At 39.1% G+C, this 24,969-nt stretch overlaps 1 protein-coding gene across 1 annotated transcript in view; it reads left to right on the forward strand.

The window, feature by feature from the left end:
• Window positions 1-24,969, forward strand: part of vps53 (VPS53 subunit of GARP complex) — a 357,717-nt gene that overhangs the window by 115,890 nt on the left and 216,858 nt on the right. The gene's annotated exons all lie outside the window — the stretch shown is intronic.

The raw sequence follows: 24,969 nt of genomic DNA on the forward strand, positions 1-24,969 counted from the left end.
AATACACATCGACACGGCCAGGGGTTCTCAAAGTGAGGGACGGGGACCTAAAGGGGTCAGTTGGAATGAATGCGTGTTCTTAGGTAAAAGTACACAAATTCCTTTTTTATGATTTTAGGGATCACTTATTATTCTTCAGGTAACACAAAAGTGCTCATTTCTTTTTTATATACGCCGTCTCTGCATGTCCTGGGATCTGGGGCTGGAAAATATATTGATATTATATCACTACTGTGATATGAAACTAGATATCATCTTAGATTTTGGATACTGTCTTTGTGTTGTCTTTTCCTGGTTTTAGAGGCTGCATTACAGTAAAGTGATATAATTTTCGGAACAGACTTACAGCTGTTCTATTACCCGCAGTACCCCTTATTATTTGCCTTTATCCACTTAGTAATTACATCCACATGATGATTATTTATGAAAAAACTCATCCTGCAAACATTTTGTAAAAGCACCTATGGTCATCTCTGTAACATCGCCATATCAATATTGAGGTATTTGATTTAAAAAAAAAAAAATAGGCTAATGCTATTTGGTTTTATCCCCCAGCCCTATTGGGATAAAACACACAGAAAGTTTTTACTGGTAAAAGTATAAAAATATCCATGAAAATCCTCGTAATATCCCAAACACACACTGTTTATTGTTCAAAATTTGATATTAAACCAGCCCATTAACATTCCCAGCCCATTCAAATACCGCCACTTGGCCAGTGATTTGGATATCAAACACCAAAAAGGCAATTTTTCATAATGATATGCCACTTGGCAGTGTCAGTTTCTAACATCAACTGACAGCATCTTTTGCAGCGGTTTGATACGCAGTGGGGCAGGGTGGGACGGAATGGAAGTGGATGGGTCCAACAAACCCCAGATTTGTGTTGCACAAGGAAGTATATGTATGTACAAGATGTCTTACCAGTTTTGTATGTGCATTTGAAAAAGACTGTATGCATCTAAAAAACAGAAACTGTACATTTCCCGTAAAAACAGAAATGTGTAGTTGACAAACACAATGCATATAACAAGCATAAATGGACACAGCATCCCTGAATGTCAACAACAGATGCAGGAGGATAGGCTACCCAGTGCATCAAATGTAAAGGTGAAAGTGACAATATTTGACAAGTTGGGATGATAATGTATAGATTGAACTGCAACTTATCTTAGGTGGACTCCTGTTTGCCAATAGGGGCAAAATGGGCAGCAATATTCTAATTTTAAACCAATAATTTGATTTTTTGCAAAATACGCTTATTTGCTTTCTTACAGAGAGGCAGAGAAGATTGATACCACTCTCATGTCTGTATGGTAGATATACTGTAAAGCTACAGACAGACATTTTCAGAGGTGTAGGTGGATTTTGTTACCTTTGGAAAGATTAAGGCTGGCTGTTTCTCCCTTTATTCCTGTCTTAATGCTAAGTGAAGCTAACCGGCTCCTGGCAGTAGATAGACAATTGTTTGCTCTCTAACAGCCAAGGTGTGTGTATTAGGTAACTGTATTTGTGGCATATGCTGCAGATGATTTTCACTTTTTTATTATGGACTGGTTGCATATTATCAGTTTGCAACTATGTGTTCCTGTTTTGACACGTTTAATTTGTGATGCGGTGTTATTTGTCCCTGGAAAGAAATTCATACTTACCCTTGTAATAACCACTATATGAGGCTGTAGATGAGAGGAGGATTTCTCCCAATGGACAGCTAAACAGTAAGCAGAATGAAATGAGTAATACATGTGACATAGACCTCTCTGTTTAGGGGTCATTGCCTTTGATGCAGAGGTATGTGGTTTCCTCTTTGACACAGATAACCGGAGCATCCGATACCGCAGTTCAGGGGAAGCAGATTAATATGCTCACTTTACAGATTCTGCAGGATTTCATGGATTATAAAGTGTGAGTGTTCTACAATTATCTGATTAGCAAGAGATGGGACAAATTATATGGTGCACAGCTGGCAGAACACAATATAGTTCAGGGTTGGGCTTGTTGGTGGTGGTTGGGCTGGAAGGGCAGGGGGTAATAAAGAGATAAAGAGAATGACAGAGGAAGGCAGAAATAACCACACAAACAGATTAAGAGAATGGCCCGAGATCAGGGGCCAGGGAAATAAAAACTCTGATATTTTTTCTTTGTGTTCTATAACCTCAATCTAAGTAGAAACACCTCTGGGCGATATGGGCTAAAGGTCAGTCTAATAAAAGAAAATAAATGTGTGCATGAGTGTGTTGGGTGGGGGTGAACAAATGTGAGGTGTGGAGGGTTTAGAGATTTATTTTGGGAAACAACATGCATTAAAGTCACTTCTGGTGGTATTTGAAGGCAAATTGTGATGAGATTTAAATAAGCCTGCAGCAGCATATCTTTAACTATTGGCCAGAACAAGAAAATGGGTCTTGTTTCTGATGGTTCTGATAGAGTAGCAATGTTTTAATTAGACTGGGTGTCCCCAGGGAGAAACAAAATTCGCTCATTTTGGGAACCTCAAATAAAAAATCATTGCTGAATTTAAGAATCCCACTGAGATGTCTTATCAGAGCAGCATGAATATTGGTCCATATAAATACAAATACATACAAATTAAGCCATTTGAGTTTATAAGAGAAAAAAAGTAGTGGGTGAAGGAGATACAAAGAGAGAAGTGTTGCTTGTAAAAATTTGCAAATCTTTACTGCCCTCAAGACTCTGCAGCAGGGCATAATTTGGTCAACGTCCTCTAATAAAATTCAAACATGATTTATCTCATTTCACCATCATTTAGCAAACAGCACCTTTGCTTCTCGACGCTGTACAGGGCCAAAGCAAAGGCTTCATCAGCCAGCTGGTCCTACAGCTTCATTCAGCCAAGCCTGCCCTTTACAGCATCTGTCCAAAAGCAAATTTTAACAAAGAAAAAGACAAACATTAAGAGAATAACACCATCCTGATGCAAACTGGAGACACATTCATCCCAAAATAGACAGTAGGCCTGCTTCTCATGGCTGACTACCAGACCAGTGTGACTAATAAACCCTGAAGGGACATACAGTCAGTGAATACAGAACTGGAAGACAGGCTGTGATCACACTGCTCAGAGGAAAAGGTGAGGGGGCTTCCTTTTGAAGGAGTCAAAGATGTTAACGTTTCCTGATTCAAGCAAACATGTACTTTTTCCCCCCAAAACCCATAGAAATATATGTTCCAGTCAAGTCTTTAGCACATAATTAGTTGATTAGGCAATTAGTATGAGCGATTAGTTGAGGAATCTAAAGACATTTGTCAAACAAAAAAATCAAACACCATGTTTTAAATGAGAGGATGTGCTTGTTTGTTTCTGTTTGGTATCATTGTAAATTAAGCATATTTAGGTGTTGGACTGTTGGGTGGACAAAACCAGCAATTTTGAGACCACCTGGGGCTTATTTGGGAAATGCTGATGGGCATTTTTTTCTGATTATCTGATATATTTTTTTAGACAACACTGTTATTATAAAATGTAGTTTTCTGTCTCTTTCAAGTTGAACAACATAACAGTTTTTTTGCCCCTGCCTGTCAGAACAATCCATGTGAACCATTTCTAGTTAGTCACTGTGACTGTTGATAAAGTTAAGGTAGAACAGATACTTACTTAAGATTAGGGAGTATTCTTGGATATGGTTAAGAAAAGTTAAGTTAAAATTCCTATATTTATATAGTGTCTTTCTTCCTAGTCTACTGACTTTAGTCGGAAAAAGATAAACACTGGTCTCCCATGTCATAGTGATGTGTGACCCAACCATCCACCCTGGGGCCTCTTTAAGAGGGTATGTGGTGGTGTAATAGCTACTTCAGCCTTTGCTTCCTTGAAACAACTGAAGAGTTCACAAGAGGTCCTTGTAAGTAAAAACAAAAGCCTTGTGAGGTAAATGTAAATATATTGTGGCTTAGACATTTGAATAAATTACCAGTGCTGTCATTTTTCTGCTGAGGGCAGTTTTTGTCTTTAGACTTCTTTAGCTAAAGCCCTACAGAAGAATACAATTTCAATGGATACCATGCATAAAAACAAACAAAAAAAAGTATTTTTTAAAAAACAATTGCCTATTTATAGCTGTTTTGTATTTTTTATCTCATTTTTGTATTTCATTGTGTATTAGTTGCTGCTCTATGGTGTTTGACTACTGCCATTTCAATCCTGAATGAGTTGACACTGCCGTGGCAACACGCTGTGTTTCATAACAATAAAGCGTCTGTGAAGTTGAAGGGGAGAGATAGAGAAGACAATCAGAGGACACAAAAGATAAAGACAAGAGGAGGAGAGAAAGTGTTAGAGAGGAAGAGAGGGAGGGAGATAAAGAGAGGCGGAAGACCCTCCAGCCGATTCAGCACCATGGACAGAGCTTCAGCGGGACTCAGCAGCACAAGGCCGGAACAAGCTTTATCCTCTGAGAGAAAAGCCAAAAGCTCTTCTCAACATGCCCTGATCTCTCTCACTCTAACTCTCTTGCTCTCTTACACACACACACACACACGCACACACACACGTAAACACACTTATCTCACATCCATGTTATTCCCTCTCTTTTTCTGACACACACACACACACACACACACACACACACACACACACACACACACACACACTCATCACCATCTCCCTCATCACTGTCTCTCCCCTCCTGAACCTTCAACAGTTTGTTTCTTATCATTTCTCTGCGTGACTGCGCTCTTTGTGGATCAACATCACAAAATAGTTGACAATAAGTCGAGCATGCATCTGTGTGCAGGCCTGTCACTCTGCTTTTTAAGCTGTTTTTGTTGTTGAGTTTGTCTTTCTCTTTTCTTTTTTTCTCCACAAGTTACCAATTTTGGAGAGGAGGCATGAGTAAAGGAAGAGTTCAAAAGGACACTGTTCACTAAACTGGTTGAGTGATTTCTAAACTGGACAAGTGTTTTTGGTCCTTGGAGAGAGGAGTACTAGGGATGGATAGTGATTAGAGGAAAACAGGAAAAATGAGTTGTAAAAATCAAGATCATGAGATTAACAAAGAAAAGAAGCGTATTCAGAAGATGACAAGAGAAAGACAGGAAGATGGGCCACACATTATTACTGCTAGAGGAATTGTCTTAAAAACTGAGTATACAAATGAACAGAAATATCATCAACACATATGACTTAACCAGTATATTCGAAGCACTATGCAGCAGTAACATAGGTAATTTTAATCAACAAATCTAAAATTCATGTACAATTGCCATGTTTGACAAATTGAGTCCCACAGCCTTTCTTGACATGTTGTTGGTGGGTCCCTGCTGGAGAAGTCTTTTACAGTCGATCCCTGCTGTTCTAATGGACCTAATCTGTAACAACATATAGGTATTTTTGATTAGAAACTGTAGGCAGCAGGATAACATTTTGGTATCAGAAACCTGCTGGTTTCCATTTGAGTCTGAGTAGTATTTATCAAACACATTTAAGCTGCATGCAAGCAGTCCGTGTAGAGAACACGTCATGGAATTTCACAGTCAATTTTTCCAGGCCTGGAAAAGTCAAGGAAATAGTAAAAGTTATTTAAAGCTTTGGAAAAGTCATGGAAATGCATTGTGTGACAACTTGTTTTTTATTATCATGTAAGCTTCCTCATTTCCCCCCCTATTTTTTGTCTCTCACCGTCATGTATGATCAGTGCTGTGAATCTTGCTGTACATTATTAATGGTATCAAAAGCAATATTTGATAAGTTGGGCACTGCACGCTTTTGTTTTTATAGTTGTTATTGCTATCTCAGGGAGTTTCCATGTAGTACCTGTTGTTGTCATATTCAGCTTTTGGAAACAGTTGATGTGAGGATTGGCAGATTTTTTTCTCTAATAATCATATTATAAACATCCTATATAATTTTAGTGCATGTGTGTATGTCTGCTAAGCACACACACATTTTCTTCATGTGACAATCACACATCAACACCCTATGTACTCCCTACAGCCTCTCTGCCCTTGTCAGTTTAAAATTAACCAACCAGTCAATGAACCAATCAATCAATAGGCCGATCATGAGATCAGTGTCTCGGGGTGACATTTGATCCATCGCCCAATCAAGTCATTGATTGGCATTGATTAGTTAATGCCCCAGGTAAGTGTTTCATCAAGATGCCTACAAGCTTGTTTCACAGAGAGGATTAGAGGTGAATATCAGGAGAGAAGCCAGTTCATCGACTTTACTGGTGAAGCGCACACTCATCTTTATTATCTTCTATGGAGATATATTAAGCCTATTCATGTCACAACACACTCTCATTTGCAAATGCAGACTGGAGTTGAAACAGAGGGGACTCGTGTTAATACAGACAAATCATCCAGTGGATATAGAATATAGGACTAGACGAGGCCTTCAGACCATTGCATTTCAAAGCACAAAAGGTCAACATTTTAAATCTTAGTGCCCATAAAACAGTTTATTTCCTTAAAATTGTTAGACTACCACCATCAATCAGTCAGCCTTGGCAACACTCAACCTAGTCTGGGAGAGAAATTATGTATGACAAGAATTCAGTTTTTTTTTTTTTTTTTTTTCATATTTCTTACATAGCAGAATAAAACTTGAACCAATGCAATGATCAAAACCAGTATCTTTTCACTTCAATCTGTTTCAAAGAATATTTCACTGGTACTTTCTATTTTGAAAGAGTGCTGCTGGATGGTACAGTCTGATTGTTTTTTTTGACAGCTCCTCACTCCCTCCATATTGCCCAACACACTTGCCTGTGTCCCATACAAGTGAAATAGAAAACACACGCAGCTAACCAATGATCTAGACAAGAGCCATCAGCTTCCACGTTTGAAGCACCATGTTGGTTTATGAAGAAATAAAAAGACATCGCACTGACCCACCACTTCACCCAAACATCTTTCCAGCAGTGTCACAGCACTAAATTAAAGTGAGATTAAATTGGGAAAAAAAACCAATACAGTGGCCCAATGACAGCACCACAAGCACAGCCACCATACCGTCTCAGTTTTTTTTTTGGAGGATCTACATGTTGTGTCTGCTTTGCTGGATTAGCCAGCTGCTTCACTATGTGTAAGCTAGATGATTAGTTTACTATTGATGGTGATCAGTGGTGGCAACTTTGGGTTCAAATGGATGGTGCCATTGACCAAATTGGAGTGAGTGAAGGAGAAAAGTAGTGTATCAAGTACTGTAACACATTACTTCTACTATAGTTATTAGTAAAGTAATTTATGGTAGACTGGTCATGATTGGGACATTTTTGTGTGTATCTTAGAGCTCTTTCATGCCAGTGCGTTCAAACTGTGATACATAGTTACATGTGTTTGCTTTTAAACGGTGTAGCTGTTAACTCTGTCTTGACAAATTGACAAAAACTTCAGACATTGAAAATGTTTTATTCAACACTTTTTAACACGTTAATTGTGTGTGTTTGCGCTTGCTCTTGTATGTGTGTGTTTGTGTGTGTTTGTGGGTGTGGGTGAGACAAGCCTGTATTTAAATATTGCTTGGGTTAGGTTTTGACATTTTACATCTAACTTCGAACTAGCCTACCTAATAGCTACCAGCTACAAAGCAGGGTATGCTATTACAAAATGAATTTAACAAAAATGTTCTTATGTTATTTTTTTTTTTAATAAACTTTGCTGAGTCTACCATAGGATGCCAATTCCTCACAAAAAGAATAAGGACTAAGAAAAGCATGTGCAGAGTGAATCAGTTGATTCAAAGCTTTCTCTGTTTGGAGAAATTGAAAGTGATACAACTATCCCATGTTACAACCATCCCTGCTTTCCCCTAATTTCTTATAAATTAGTGTTTACATTTTTATAGTCGAAAGACAAGTTTTTAGGAAATCTATGATGTAACAACAAAGTGAAACAAGCTCCCAGGCTACCTGTTTATTTCTGTGAGAGAATCTGAGTGAGGGACAGAGATGTTATAGCATCGTCCTTCAAAGTATCAAGGTTACAGTTTAATGGAGCCAACACGAATGCCTCTCCTGACACATCCGTCCCACCATGGCCATCTATTAGTGGTGGGACAGACAGAGAGAGAGAGAGAAGGACAGAGCAAGACGGAGCAACATAGACTGACAGAGAAAAAGAGAGAGAAAGGCTGCTAAATCATGGCTCTCTATCACCACGTTGATGTAGACAGGGAGACGGACGGGGGAGTGCGGTGGCGGAGAGAGCAGTAGAGACCCTGACAATACCACAACATGATCATTCATTACTCCTGAAAGTAGAGAGAGGGGTGGAGCAGAGACAGGCAGAGAAAGAGAGAGTGAGATTTATATAACATATGGAAGTCTACAGTAATATCTTCTGAATTATTATACTTACAGCTTTAAATCTTGTGCATAACACTTTGGCATTGCTGTTCTTAAGCAGCATTGATTTTGAATCTGATGAAGGGGAGGGGGAGAGATGTTGTGAGGGTGACGTGTGGGAGTTAGATATAGAGATAGACTGAGAGATCAGTAAATTGAGGACAGGAGAGTTGGAGAGAGGAGATGGAGTTTGTGAATGTCTATTTCTCCTGGGGCTCAGGCGGGGAAAGAGTGATGGGAAGAAGACAAAGAGGAGAGGAAAAGTCAATAGAGAGAGCATGACTGAGTGACAGCTGGAGAAAGACCATCAGAGAGAGGAGGAGGAGGAGGAGAGAGAGAGAGAGAGAGAATACTTCTTTCTTCTTTTTATTCTGAATTCTGGACGTTGTCCAGCATATGACAGTGTGCTCACAATCCAGTGTAGGTTACCGGTAACATGTTATTGTATTTGGAAAGAAAAAGTCATTAAGCTTGAGTAAGTTTCTCTGTATTCATTGTCAGTGAGTGACTCTAGTCAGTTTGTGGCTCAAATTATTTTTCTCAGAACAAAGTAAACTGATCATGTGTGCCTATATGCATGAATTGAGATATGTGTGACGTTCTAAATTACAAACACATTTTCTTTGAACACACATTTAGTATAAGATTAACAGCAGTGTTTTTAGTGACCTTTATTTTAACTTTAAGATCCAGTGTGTAGGTTTCGCTCTCAGAGAGCTCCTAATGTAGCCTAAAAATTTCTAGCAAGGAGTCCTCAGAGCTACTCCGAGCAAGGAGGGGATCCTGTTTTGAGTTATGAAACATTATTTTAACAGATGTGATTGTTTGTCACAAACATGCCTTTTTGTGAATCTGAAAGTGTTGAAACCCAGTGCAAATAAAATGAATTGTGTAACAATATGGGGCTGCAAGAGCGCTTTTTGTGTGATCACAATGCTGGCAAATATGTTAGCATTGTGATCAGTTTATTTTTGGCATTACATCGTTGCTTTGGGAGATGTGAGCACATCTTTATTGAGATCAACCACAAACATTATGCCTCCACAATGTAATTTGTAGCATTGCATTAACTCATTGTCATCTAGTGGGAATATTTCTCCAACCTCTTTGACATTCTGTCATTTTCTCCTTCACTCTCTTTACTCTCTTAAAGGGAAAGATGCTTTGAAGAAATTCTTAGAAGACTACACAATTCCACAAATGTACTTAGATTTTTGTCACTAGGAGCCAGTCTTTATGTTAGTTTTATGAATACAGCCCCAGGAGGATATACTGGTGGAAATGGACTATAATGTAATAAGTTTTCTTTGGTCCACAATCACCTGAAAATAAGACTAATTTCAAGAATTAGTTTAGTTTAGAATGTGCTATTTACATATATCTACATAGGGAGCATGTCCTCATCCACAGAGTCAGCCATGTTGCACAGCATGTTTCTACAGTAGCCCAGAATGGACAAATCAGTTCCTGTTAAAAACCTCCTGAGCAATGAACACTTAAGGAATCCTAACCTGGAGTTCACATGGCACATAGGAGAAGTTTCAGCTGGTTGCAACCATCATAGCTAGATGCCACAAAATCCTACACACTCCGCATTTAACAAATGTGTTTTGTTTTTTTTTACCAGTTTTTAGAAATAGAAAAAAAGGAGATATTTTTACTTTTTTTTACTTTTGACATGATGCTAATCTTGAAATAAAATGCACTTTTGTTGTATGCCCAAAAGTAGTTTTGCCAAGAAGGTATTCTATATAAATCAGTTGGCAGATAGTAAACATGCAGGAGAATGCTTTAACCTTGCATATTCACACAGTAAATAGATGTCATGAAAATTTCATTAAATATGTGACACCAAAACTGTGGAGAGATAAGATTCAAATTAAACATGAAAAACAGTAAATGTGTCAGGTCACAGTGTGCTCAATAACAAACCGAATCACATACAGTTTACTTTAATTAAAGTTTGACATTTTACCCCAAAGCTTCCACTCAAAGTTCAATCAAACATGGGGTTTGAAAAGTGCTTAACAGATATGGGACTGGTTTACTTTGATTGATTTTTTTAAGATATTTTTTTTTATTCTGTCATCATTACTGCTTGTTTGCTGTGTTGGGGAATTAGATATGCACAACACATGTAGAGCTACTGAGGATACAATAATGAAAATACGAGGAGGAAAACAAAAGACAAAACAAGGAGAGAAGAGTGAGCGCCCTGGAAAAAAAAGTAAAGAGTAAATATGAAGAACAAAAATTTGAGAGACAGAAAACTGGAAACTGTGAAATAAACACTTTTAGCTTGTGGAGCTACCCTGATAGAATAATACCAAATGTATGTATGTTTCTTGAAAATGTTCCTTGTATATTGGTGTAGTCATCAGATAACCTGTGTGTGTGTGCATTTAGGTAATAGTTATATATTTGCAATGTGAGAGACATTGTGCATCAGGTAAAGCTTTTAAAGCACTCAGTCTGATAACAAGGTGTGTATAAAGATGTTTTCCCAGAGTGTTTGTGTATGTGTCAAGAAAACAATCTGTATGTGAGTGTGAATGTGTGCCAGATAAGAAAATAATCAAAATGGACATGAGCAAACACCAGACAGAGGTAAGACAGCAATAAAACCGAGTCCATATGCATGAGATGGCAAGTTTGTGTTAATTACCAGCTGGTATCGTTTGTGTGTGTGTGTGTGTGTGTGTGTGTGTGTGTGTGTGTGTGTGTGTGTGTGTGTGTGTGTGTGTGTGTGTGTGTGTGTGTGTGTGTCTGTCTGTCTGTTATCATGGCAAAAAGTGGTCCTAGAGACATCTATTGTAGGGAGATCACCACAGAAGCTGTTTTGATATTTTGACACGTGATTATATGTCTGTCTGGACAGATTCTTGTCGATGCGATAGAGTCACAGACGTATTAGATGAAATCACAATGAAGGCTGAGTTTAAAGATGGGTGTGGTTCAGAGCAAGGAAACCAAAAGGAGTGTAGGAAGTAAGGAAGGGGCCACTGGCCCTCTGCTTTACGGCCCTGGCTGACACTTGCTTTAAGTGGCTGTATTGGCAATTGTTGACCTTTTTGCCCTTACCAACTCAAGCAGCCAAAGGAGCTGTTTTTGTGTGAAAGAATAAGGCCATGTCACAAAAACATGTCACTGAGAGCCAGTGGGTTCCAGCCTTCAACTCTCGGTTCGCACTGAACATGGACAGTACACACAGATAGTCCAGACAAAGGTCCGGAGGAACAGACCAATTACTGCTTGTTTATGAAAAGATATCTCCTAAGAGTAAAAACTGAGGGGGAGAATTAAGGATGATGCATGACTGCCTGTACAAGTATTGGTAACTAAACTTCTTTTCTCTATCTATTTTCTGACCACCTTGAAAATCCATATTCAAATGTCAACCTGAGTCTTGCTATAAAACTTTAAACTGCCACCAGAGTCGCTGATCACTGTATTGAGGCTGGATTGATCCAATTGCAAGATGGTCTCCTGTAAAACACACTTAATGATGTCAGTAGTGAGTTCAAGGGGGTAAGGGGACAAATATCAAAACCACAGTGAATCAGAGAAAAAGTATTATCAATATTTTCACTTGAAACAAGTTAATCTAGTCAAAATGTAGCAAAAATAATCCAGCTGTCTGAGTAAAATATGTGAAGGTCATCCATAATTGATGATTAATCCAATAACTTCTCTCTGTTATGCCACTAAGACTTCTGATTCCCTGTAAAGCAGTTTAGCTTTGCAAGATATTGGCTTTTAGAAGATTTTGAGGTCATGGAAATGAGCAATACTGCTAATAATTAGGTTCAGACATCTAATAAATACATAATAAAACCTTCTCATTCCCAATCTTGATTGTTATTGCAGCATACATTATTGTCCTTCCATGCTGACCATACGCTGTCGTGTTAAAGGTGCAGTTTGTATGAAATATGATGCTAATATTATGTTTTCATAGTTTATAATCTCCCGAAACTAAGAAGTGTTATGTTTTTGTTACCTTAGAATAAGCAGATCCTCCTCTGTGGAGTCTGCCATGTTGTTTCTATAGTAGCCCAAAAAGAACAAACCAAACACTGGCTCTAGAAAGGGCCATTCAGCCAGCGATGGGAGTAAAAACACACCGCATCCATGTCACTGATACATTCACCATCAAAGGCACAGACACTGGAAGAAAAACAATCAAAAAAACCCAAACAAACTCGAGGGGCTTCTTGCTCTCTGAAATTATCCCATGTGAGTGTGTTTGAATTTGTGCGTCTGTCTCTGCACCCATGTGTGTGCCCGTGAAAGCCTTGATCCAATCAGTCTCGTTAATTAGTAGCAGATGTGTTGCTTCCCAAATTAGAAAGTGATGATTCAGTGAAAGCATACCAGCACTCTACTGTCCTCCTCAAATCCATTAGGAGGACAAAGAAAGACAAAAGAAATCGTTTGATTTATTGAAACATGCCCTGACTAAATAATGCAGATGTGCTCAAATGCATCCTTTACGTTTAAACAATTATATAAAGATAGATGAATGGTATGTAGGAGATGGACAAATTAGAGGAACACTTTAGCCATGCCGGTTTCTCAGTAAACAATGTCAAGCCAGCAGCTGTCACTCAAAGCTTCGATGCTCAATTAGTTGCACTGCTGTGAAACAAACAGCCAAACAGCATTAGTATAACAATACTTTCCTTGTACACACAATTAAAAAAATATATTCTCAACACTTTGCCACTGCCTGTGTATTTCCAATGCTGTGGATGGTTCACTGAGTCAGAGTTGCTGTTAAACAGTTTCCAGGACTCTCAAATGGTGATGGCGTGGCTCCAAACTGCTCATCAAAGAAGTTTATAGTTGCGATCACCGAAGCGTGTGGAACTGAGCACTGCTGCAATGCCTGCGTCCTCAGTTTTCGAGTAGCGAACGGCATGGGACAGCACAGCAAAGATATGGCGCAGCGCTATGGAAAATCACTTTCCAGCTCAGCATGATATGATGGTACTGTACAGCACAGCATGACAGACCATACCACAGTAAAGCACAACAAGGCACAGCATAGGACGGAGGCCTGCTTGACTTTAGATTAACTCAGAACGCGATTTAGCACAGATCAATGGGCCATTCTGTTTTGCTGATACGATTGCAGCTGGGCACAACATGGCAAGGCATCGAACTGCTTATATCAGATTCACATGGGTCAGACTAATGAGAGATGGAGGTAAGAAAAAATTTCTCACTTGCCTGGTATGTAAATGTGAGTGTAATGGTGTCATGTATGTGACAGTCTGGCACATCCAGACTGTTCAGGATATATCACGCCTCTCGCCCAGTTCATGTTGGGATAGTCTCCAGTCTCCCCATTACCCTAGAGTAGAGATAAATTCTGCTCATCTTGTTAGAAGATGAGCAGAAAATGCATGAATTATTAACGCCCATTTAAATAGTCATTGTCGAGGCCAATGAGCAGTAAAAACAGACTAAGAGTCTACAGACACTTTAACTGCTGTGTAAGGGTGCACTGCTTTGAACTTAATGCTCTTTCTGTATGCTAACAATCCTCACAAGCTCTTGTTTAGCAGGTATAATTTTTAACCCTAAACCTATGCTCACCATCTTAGGCCCTATCTAAATTTATACAAATAATTTTGAAAATGAATGCGTTGTTTATGTAATAAATAAAATAAATAAATATGTAATATTTCATTAGATGTTTCCGTTTTAGAATGAATTTGTCCCTTTGTTGAACAAAATAACTCCATCCACGCTAGAATGCAAATACGAGCCCAAACAATCACCAGTGTAGATAAAGTGTCCAGACTATCATAACCTTTTTTTGAAAAAAACAAAACAAAACAACAACAACAAAAAAACCTCATGAAAATCTCATCACAGTTGATTCCCCTCAATAGAAGGACAAAGGAGCTCAGTCAAAGATGCGAGTGTTGCTGGAGACATGCAAATATCTTCCTTCAGTTCCTCATTGGCAACAATCCCACTCTGGAAAGTGTCCCACCATCTGCTGATTTGATCTGGTCTGATGATCTAAATGTTTCTGGAGGACTTTAAACCATAAAAGAAGCTGTATGCATGTAGACAGGGCCTCAGTTTAGCATGTTAGCGTACTATGACTGGCTAATTAACACTAAAGTCAAAGTGCAGCGCTATGGAAAGTAATACATATCATCACAAGAGCAGTGAATATACAGACCAAATTTCATGTAAATCCATCCAATATTTATTGAGACATTGTACTGGCAGTAAAATGTAAACCTTATGGTGGCACTAGAGGACCAAAGTGATAAAAAGTCATTGTCTGGTGACCATACATGTCTTCCAAAACTTTGTGCCTAACCATAAATTAGGTATATGTTGAAATATTTCACTCGATAATTGAAAACTGTCAATGCTGGTGGCACTATGGGAGAAGTCAGAGTAACACCAAAAAATTTTGGCGTCTTTTTAGGACCATGAATGTGGCAATCTACCCAGTGGTTGTTGAGATATTTATCAGTAACCTTAGTAGATGTTGTTGGTGTTTCTTTATATACTTTCCGTCATTGCTGTTTAGGATAGCTCTCAGACTGAAAACAAAACTGGTTTGTGTGTGTGTGTGTGTGTGTGTGTGTGTGTGTGTGTGTGTGTGTGTGCGAGAGAGAGAGAGAGAGAGACAGACAGAGAGAGAATATGGGGTAACAATGTGCAGCAACAGGTGAGACTCTGGACTTAAACTTTCGTGACAAGTATGTGAGATGCCCCTGCTGCTCGGCAGAGCTCTCAGTCCTGCGGTGCTCTGTTCTGTTCCGTGCTGAGGTGTTCTGTTTCATGCCAAGCAGACTAACTACACTGTTATGCTTCGCTGGTGCAGAACGTCAACTGCATCTGCTTCACTGCCCTGTGTGTGTATGCGTGTGTGTATGTGTGTGTATCCGTGTGTGTATGTTTGTGCGTGCGTGTGCATGTGTGTTTTTGGGAGAGAGAGAGAGATAGGTAGAGGGGGAATATGAAGTATCAAGATAAAATGATGAAATGAGAGACTCAGAGAAGGCTGATAAGTGAGAGGAAGAAGAAGGAAACAAGACAGAGAGAAAAGAAAGTAAAGAAGCCTATAGTTTAAAGACACAAAATGTTTTTTTGAAGAAATGAGAAAGAAAAAAAATCAGATGGAGAGAGAATTTAGAGAACAGTTCACTGCTCAGAGCATCCACTCCAATCTGCTGTGGTTTTTTGCTTGATGAAACTGTAACTATGTGTTTTGGAGAAATGAGACTGGGGACAATTTCCACATTTCACATCTCTGACATCTGACTGTCAACCATCTGTTGCTGTTTAAATTTCAGAACACTGATTTTTCCAGCAACTTTAGTTCAGCTATAGATCCTCTCTTTCCCTCTGGCTCCTTTTGCGCTCACACACAGTCATCTGATCCACTGATGCTCTCGTGTCTCCTGTCTCTCACATGAGCTCCATGACATGCTGTAATGTTGTTCCCGAGGGGTTTTACTCCTACTTTAGACCAGTAAATAACCGCTATCCAAGAGGAGAGAAACAGAGTAAGAGTCTTATGGGTGGCTGTTGAAACCTCATAACAGTCACACTTAAGTCTTAAGCTGAAAAATTTCCACTTTTGAGAAAAGGATATTGATCGGAACTGTTGGCTGTTCAAATGTAAAATTAAAGAAAAATCGTTTTTTGTTATCTTAATTTATTGATGTTCTACCTCGAGAAGGCCGAGTAGCAGTGCAGTCACCGCCATATGAGGGTCCGTTGACTCCTGCCCCTGGGTCTCTTTTTATGGGCTTTCCAAATAGCTATCTGAGCCTGCCTGACAGGATATTTATAAAGCCCTGTGCAAGTTTCTCCCTGACATATTTGAGAACAACACAGCAACTGAAAGACAAATAGAGATGAAACGACAAAGACAGAGAGGGAGAAAGGGAGAGACAGGACAACACATAGGCAGACATAAAGAATTCTGGCACAAATAAGACCTTAGAAATTACAGCAGTTGCTCAAAATGAAAATTTCCAACATGTGTTCTTTGCTAGTAATGTGACACATGATATTCATATGAAGGTCCCATGTTGTAAAAAGTCAGATTACCATATATATATATATATATATATATATATATATATATATATATATATATATATATTTTTTTTTTTTTTTCCAAAGCAAGTAAGGGTGCTATATAAGTATTGTGAAAGTATCAAAATGCTCAATCCACAGAGAAATGCTCACAGTCCCTTTTCAGAAACAATGCTTTTAAAGAGCTGTCAGGACCTGCATATACTAGAAGGTGCTGCTACATCGCCATTAGAGTCATTACCCCGGCTGCAAAGACAAGTCAGAGACCATGGATGTATTAAAGAAGTCTGGATACAGCAATGGAGGCAGGATCCCACTCATTCCTATGAAAACTCTTTTTCCAGGTATAGAGTACCCAGATCTGCGGACTCGTGAGGCAAGCGTGCTAGAGACTTACAGCAGCCGAGCGGGCCAAGTCAGGTTGAGTGTGCCTGATCGGTAACTTCTGCCAGTGAAGCGACTGACTTCCTGTTTAGTGCTTTGCTAGCTTGAATGGCAGTCTAAAATTTTAATCTTGCAACTCTTTAATACTTTCAAAATGTTATCACACTGGATGGCTTAAATCTAGATAGTGAAATGAGTCATTTCATGGGGGTTTTGCCGCTCACAAAAAATTATCCACTGATTTACAGATGTCTCTTTACCGATGTAAGTCAATAGGGAAAAGTCTTTCTGGGCCTGTGGGCATCACATGACTGACCCAGGCAGGAGGTAATTCCACTTTTGGCCACTATGTAAAATGTGCATTAGAGCCTGGTGCACTTCCAAGGGGGCTTGGGCTTGGCAGGGACGCCAAGAGCGCAAATGTGGAAACAATGACCAATCAGAGCAGACTGGGCTTTTCTAGGAGGAGTGCTTAAAGAGACAGCCACTAAAACTAAGCATTTCAGACAGAGGATGAATACAGGTTTACTCAGGCAGACAATATAAGAAAAATAATGTGTTTTTTCAACCAGCAATCCAATAGGGGCAGATTTTTTGTGAGCCTGCTAAGCATTAACTTCACAATAACAATGGGTCATTTCATCTGATTTTGCAGCTCCCTTCAGCTCTACACAGCATTTTAGCATCTTCAAGCTGATGGTTTTGGTTTTCCGGCCTGCTGCCATGTTCGAAACTAAATCAGGCAGGTGAGTCCAGTAAAAAGGAAAAACTCTCATAAACCAGCTGAATGCTACAAACAGAGAGACAGACAGAGACTAGCTGGAGAACACAGAGGGGCATTTGGCAACTTAAGAGCCACATATGTCTCTCAGGAGTTGGTGGAGACCAGCTAAGTGCCAGAAGGAGAGTGAATGCTGGACTTAGATTTGTCTAGTGCCCAGAAAGACAACTCCAAATGAATGTTAATACTGCTTCTTTTCTCCTCGCTGTAAATAGGAAACTGTTTCCTAACACATTTGCAAAAACAACTGTTGTGTGCGTATAAGTTGTGAAACCATAGTTGTTCTACAAATATTGCTCTAAGGTGGGTGAATCATCATAGTTGTGGCGAATAGATAAATTGAATATTGTGTGATTAGTTCTGAATTGTGAGAAAACCCAATCAATCAGTTAGCATTTCCTGCGTATAAGTTGTGAAACCATAGTCATTCTACAATAGCTTAGCTTGAACACCTTGCTGCACACCTGCAATGCATTCTGAGAGACAACCCAACAAACATTACATATCAAACAGGCCACTGGTTATCTGGTGCATATCTACACATGCACAACTAGCCATGTTTTCATTCAATGCTGCAAATGTTTTAAGTCAATTTACAAAAAGGCATTTCATGGATATGCTCAGTAGCTCAGACTATATATGCTCAGACTTATCGCATAACTAGGAGTGACAGGAACTGTGCTGTAACTCATGAAGTCATATCTTCATCCATAAACACAGCATGTTTGTGTCAGTTTCCAACTTTATTATTTATATGCACACTGTGAACTGCCTGTGTGGTACAGCTAACTGTAAAAAAAAAAAAAAAGATAAAGAATAGAGAAAGTGATGACGTGTAAAAATCATCCCCTATCAGAATCAAACTATGATGTAACTATGGTGACAGGGTACAGCTGCATGTACAGTTTCAGCCATTATCCCCAAGAGATTTATTTTTTGCTTGATTCCTGTATGGTAAAAGAAAGTCTGTTTGGAAAATGATAGGTTTGATCCCTTCAACAGAAAAAAAAACAATTTTTTGGTACTTTTGTCCATCAGCTTCAGTAAAGCCATATATGTGACAATTTTGTCAAGTGAAGAAAGCTACTTCTAACAATTATGTGACATTTTGAATAATTCATCCAAGTGCTTACATTCCTACTTATTCATCAGTCGCTCAAGTTCCCATGCATTTATTATTCAAAACTCTAGCCCAAACAGTTGCATTTTGTACTTTTATCTCATAAAAAGATGGCATGTTTCATCTGCGAATAAAAGAGCTGCATGATTTTGGCTCTACAAAGTAATTTATCATGTTTTCTACTCATGCTGAAACAAATGAAACACATGCACTGACATTAATATCACATCTCACCATTATAAAAGTTCCTCTGTGCCCTCAACTCCACTCCCAGCTTCAAAAAGTGACTCTAATTTCTGCATCAATTTCCCAAACTGTTCACCTTTAAACTGAGCATTTATATATAAGGTACTTTGCTGGTAGAGAATCATTTTTACATAAATACCTTGTGCACCCTCACCCATCCATAACAGATACAGCTGGCCTCTCCCCACCTGCAACAGCTTTCCACAGGGAAGAGGTGGAAAGGTGAACCACGACACACACACAGGTGCAGACACTGCCCAAAACACACAGGCTTACAATGTCTGAAATCAAATATGTAAGTTTATATTTAGTTTACTCTCAGATTTTAAACACTCAAGGGTCTCTATTTTTCAGGGTTCAGATTTCTTCACACGGAGGAGAGAATCCTCAGTCCTCCTCCATCAATAAATAGTTGCTTTTAATGTCTGCCTTGTAAACAGTGAATAGCAGCTCCCCAGCTACCAGAGCCCTGCTTCAAGGACAGCGAGCATAACTACACTGCAGCCGAAGCACATACAGACAGGCCTAAACACACATACATTTAGGTACACACACACACACACACACACACACACACACACACACACACATACAGACACACACAAGTCACCAAGGCATTCACAGACCTCTTTTGCATGCTCAGACATCCATCCGCTCACACACACCTTCGCACTGCCCACACACTCTTAAAATAACATCCCCACCCGAGCACAAACATACATGATGAATAGATGGGTTAATCACACTAATCGTGTTATTATCATGAAGTAAATAATTAACTTTTCTTAGACAAGCCTTGCTGTAATCCAGATCAAATTAGAAATAATGAAAATGATAAGGTAGTTCTGCAGAGGTGTGTGTGTGTTACACACTCTGCATGTGCTGTCTCTGTGCTGCGTGTGTGCATACATGCGCGCGTGTCTGTGTGCATACCATGCAGTATGTGTGGGCTTTCCAATGTGTCTGTATGTGTTTGTTTATGAACGTGGACTCCGATAATAGGAGGCTGTTATCCTTGTTAGAAAAACTAAATGAAAGAGGTGAAAACAAACAGGCAATATGCTAATCAGCAGTAACACCCAGTAGCTGCAGCAAAGCAGCTGCTGGCAAAACAAACATGTTATCTGGGTTAATCAAAGTATGACATGTAAGTGGACAATTTAATCTAATATAAAGGGAAAATTCACACTATTAAGGCTGGTATGTATGCAATTCCTCTGCTTTGCATCACTTTAATCCAGATGTGTGTGTTAACAAGTGCTTCCCAATACTAAATTATTGGCTTAATGTCATTAGGTATTACATTTAAAGTGGATTTTGCCTGCACTCATACACAAATACAGGTTATTTCTTAAGATTTGGACCCATATTCCAATCCAAAGCTTCTGGGCTAAAAACCATTTCATCATTAAAACGTAGCACCATGCATAAGCAAACCAGTTTTGCTTTTGGGTAGTTTGCAACTTTCAAGATGGAGGTAGGTAGTTTGTTTTGTTTCCCACAAGATTTCCCCCAAAATCTATTGACAAGATTGTGATTTAAACAAAGAAACTGAAAAACACTTCACCACCCTTTGACAGGCAATTTTAAGATAAAATTCAAGTAGCAGGCGCAGGCACCTTATGCCACTGGGTTGATTTGTTCAGATTCAATAATGGGGCACAAATAGTTTCTTCAGGGGATGGTGCAGCCATTACATAACTAACCTAATAAAAGGGATGTCATTCTCCTTCACACACTTCCCCTTTTTCTGCATTTAGCTCTCTACCTCCTTTACTTTTTATCCTTTCCACAGCTTTTGATTCTGTAATTAATAGTTCTGTCTTTGAATTGTATGCCCTTTTATTTTGATGCCGAATGAGGCAAACATGCCAGGAGGCTGATCTCAGGTCAGATTCATAATTCCCTAAGTAATTATAAAGGGTAGAAAAGGCATTTTCCAAGCACGCAGAAGCCTCTTTCCAGTGCTTGTTAGTTGCTTGCTGTCTTTATTTTTCTGCCTTTATATGAGAGAGTGAAATAATCAAGGTATGTGCTCGTCTGCTAGAGCCCTCATGCTTATGTATCCATTTTTGAATTGCTAATGGGCATTTAAGTATCTTTGAGTGATGCTAATGTGTGCTCATGTTCATCTTGCAGGGGTAGCTTTATTTGTCTCGCCTATCTTATAGCAACAACAATGTATCCACACAGCCCATCACCTTTTAATATATTAAGCGTGTTGCTGGGGTGAAACATGCAAATGCAGAGCCTCAGACACAACAATGTATGAATAGTGTGATGACAAGCACAGAGTTAGTTGAGGCTGACAAGCCCTTGTAGCAAAGGAATATGCAACACCCTCTCAAACCACGCAGTATCCTAATTTGAATGAAGGCATTTTGAACTTTGCCTGACCTCGCACATAAATAACATTAATTTAGATATCAGAATAAACAGACTAGTTCATTGAATTGTGCAGTACTGCTCAATAAATCTTGAAATATAAGACACATAAAACCTCATCCCACGGTTTTAATAACATTCTGGCTTCGGTGGATGAAAGGCTTTAACATCTGAGCTTGAACAAGTCATGCAGATGCCAGATTTAGTTGAGGTCATTCCAACAGGTGAAATAGCGATATGACATTTCTGACAATATTATAAGAGACAATAACATAAAAGCTCTGGGTCAACGTATTCTCATAGTTCAGATGATATCCTATGAAAATGCATGCACAACAGTGATATCATTAATGTACAGTTATGCATTTAACATACAGTTATGGAGGTTAGGTTTAGTCAGTAAACGTTATTATGGTTCAGTTTGGAAAAAGACACATGGTTGGGTGTGTTTAGGTTTAGGCAAGTGACATCACTGTGGTTAGGTTGAGGAAAAGAAACAAGGTGAGGATGTGACCTAACACATCCACCTCCCCAACCTGCCTTCTTACTTTACCTTGCTGCCACGTCCATCCATTACGCGCACGGGCAGCATCAGTTAAGAACCCAGATGGACAGAAGCTGTCACATGCACTTGGAAGGCAGCAGGACAGCATCAGGTTGAAACACGGCTGGTAACAACATAATATAAAGTACACAAGGGCACCTATAGGGCAGGTGGGAGGTGGATGGGACGAACAATACCGGACTTTGCGGAAGTCCCGTGTTCGCCCCCTGTCTGATTGTGATGTTTTTTTTCTACACTTAATCTCGTGCTTCCTTCTTCTTAACTTTAACCATCTGTGACTTTGTTGCCTGAACCTAACCATCAATCCCACCATGTGCATTTGTTGACATCACAGTAGCAGCATCCTGGAACGTAAATAGGATACTTAGAGCCTAAAATGTAGATGTGTAAGTCCACTGACAGGTGGCAATTGCGACAACTTGGGATGAGAACGTGTTGAAATGACACAGTTCACAAGGTTCCTAACACGCACCCTCAGGGGAAAGCCCTGGGGGAAAGTCTGGATTTTTGTGATACATCCATTGCCCTAACCTGCCTCCTTACAGGACCACTCAGGTCTACCTCCTTGTTTGCTCCCATCAATGCATTAGTCATATAATTGGATATATGTATGATATTCAAAATATGTGGCATATTTAGGGTTCATTACTTTCCGTGGTAAAACTTAGGAACAGTTTGTGAGAACAGCCTGTTTGGCTAGTTATCATTTTTCACCAGCAGCTGTATCCTCACTCGTCTCATATTACATAATGTAATAACACTGCTGTTACAAATTGCAAATAGTTATTTCCCATTTCCAAAGATAGCTTTTGCTTTGCGTGGCATAATCCTGTTTTGATTTGCCCAGTAATGTCTCTACTGCAGCGCCTGTCTGTGTGAGGCTCTCTGGTAGGGAGCACTAAATCAAATCTCAGCTAACAAGACAGAGGGCATTCAGGGACACATCAACTTCTTATCCCAAACCAATGTAGTGAAGAGAAGATCAAAGTAATGAATTTTCCCTTGGTGGCCAAAGCCCTCCCGTCTAACCCTGTGCTCTTATGCTCTCTCAGGAAACTGATTGCATCTCGAGAGATCTGTCATTTGGGTCGCTGAGGCAGTGTCTAGGCTAAACTCAATATTAGCTTAAACTAAATGACACATGCTGATGTTCTTAAATTGTATTAACTGCAGCTGTGAAAGGGAAATTGGAAATCATTATCAAGTTTCGCTTCATTTTGTGTTGTATTTTCTCATTTGTATTATTGGTTCTTGATAGGGCTTTTTCATTATTATTAGACCATAAGGCCATTCTTTTGTAACATTTGATTAAAAAACTAATCTTTCCTCCTTTACAACCACCCTCAGGAACTGTGGTCCATTTACTTTCTAATATTTATTTTTTTTATAATGGTCACTGAGCATTTGAGGTTTTTGTCAAAGGTAGTTTTACACTTGTTGCTCAGAGCAAGAGAGATACTTTCTCCTTCTCTTTCACACCTGAGTATCTCCAATTAGTCCAGGGAGCTGAGCCAGCACACTCCCATTTGCAAGTTTGCTACTCTTACTATTAGAATTTAGCCACCATTGCACGCTGACATTTACTGAACACCAACACTTAAACCTTTGCTCTGGTGCACTTACCTTGACAGATGTCTGACTGACTGGGTCTGTTTTCACCTTTCAAAACCACATGTTGGTTCTGTTTTTTTTATTTTGTGTAGTTTAACTCTTCAAAGAAACAAAACAAGACAGGCAGATAGTAGTGAGAAGTCAAAAAAATTATGCTTATACAGTGTAACATGAGATGTCAAAAATTCTAAAACCGCAATCCACCTTTGATGGCATCAAAAAACTAATTAAAACTTATCAGAAAAATTTACAAGCATCAGTGTGATAAGTACTATCTTAAAGGCAGAAACCATCTTTGAAAACAAAAAAAAAAAAACGTTTTCTTTGAGTTTTAGTTTGGCCCATGACCGATCCATTCGCGTGGAGGGGGTGGGATTTATGCAGCCAGCCACCAAGGGGCAATCAAGATGTTTTGGCTTCATTTGTCAGAGAGACCTAACTTACATAAAGTATACTAGCTAGTGCTACCAGTAATATTTACATGTTGCTAGGTAACAGTTCAGTCCCATCAGTTGAGTAAATTTTTGTGTTGGCTGAGCCGAATAAATGATTAAATAAGAAAAACAAACAAATCATAATCTATTGACGATTATTACTGTTAACTAATAAATGGTGCTTGTAGAGCTTGTCACGCTGTTGTACTGAATATCATTACGGCTGTGATTCAGTCAGAGGCATGCGGCCGCAGGCTGAGTGCCAAAGATAATCACAGCCGTCCATCTCATGGGATATTGCTTAAATATATTAGCATCTATTAAAAACAGCATGATTACAGTGCATTATTTTCTTCAAAAAGAATTGTAATTAAAGCTTTTTTTCCTTTCTTTTTGTTCATTTTTTAAATTAAATTTTAACTGAATACTTAATATTGTATGTGGAAACATGAAGGATGATGAATCATGACAAGTGGTATTAAGTATATTATGCTGTATACTGCAGATGTATGTTTATATAGAGATGATATGTTAAATGTATATATATATATATATATATATATATATGCATATAACATTTGTTGATATGTTAGATCTCATATCTATGACATAACAGTAGCTAACCCTCACGCTCTCTGACAAACACTGAGCCTCCTAAGCAAATCGACGGTGGCTCAATGTTTAACCCCCTTGCCACAGCTGCTAGCCTTTTAACCATGCAGCAAAAGGCTGCTGCTGGAAAGCTATGCTATAGCCGTTAGCTGTTGACAATAAGTGCTAAAGCCGCTGGTCTTTTAAATACCCTACACTGTAGAGGTTTTTGTTACTTGAGCTTGGGGCTAGGTGTTAGCTGTTTAACATGCAGGCTGGTGGCATTAAGGGGTACGGCTGCCGGCACTATTATTAATATAGAGCATAAGGCTGGTGATGCAGAGTGCTAAAGCTGCTAGCTGTGATGCCCAGGGAAATCCCTGCTGCTGACCTTTCACTGACAGGATTAAACCTGACACAGACGCAGACACACACATGGTAATGAGTGCTGGGAGGGAGAAGGG

This window comes from Plectropomus leopardus, chromosome 6, assembly GCF_026936395.1.
Source record: "Plectropomus leopardus strain MGB_pleo_1.0 chromosome 6, ASM2693639v1, whole genome shotgun sequence".
Lineage (NCBI taxonomy): Eukaryota > Metazoa > Chordata > Actinopteri > Perciformes > Serranidae > Plectropomus > Plectropomus leopardus.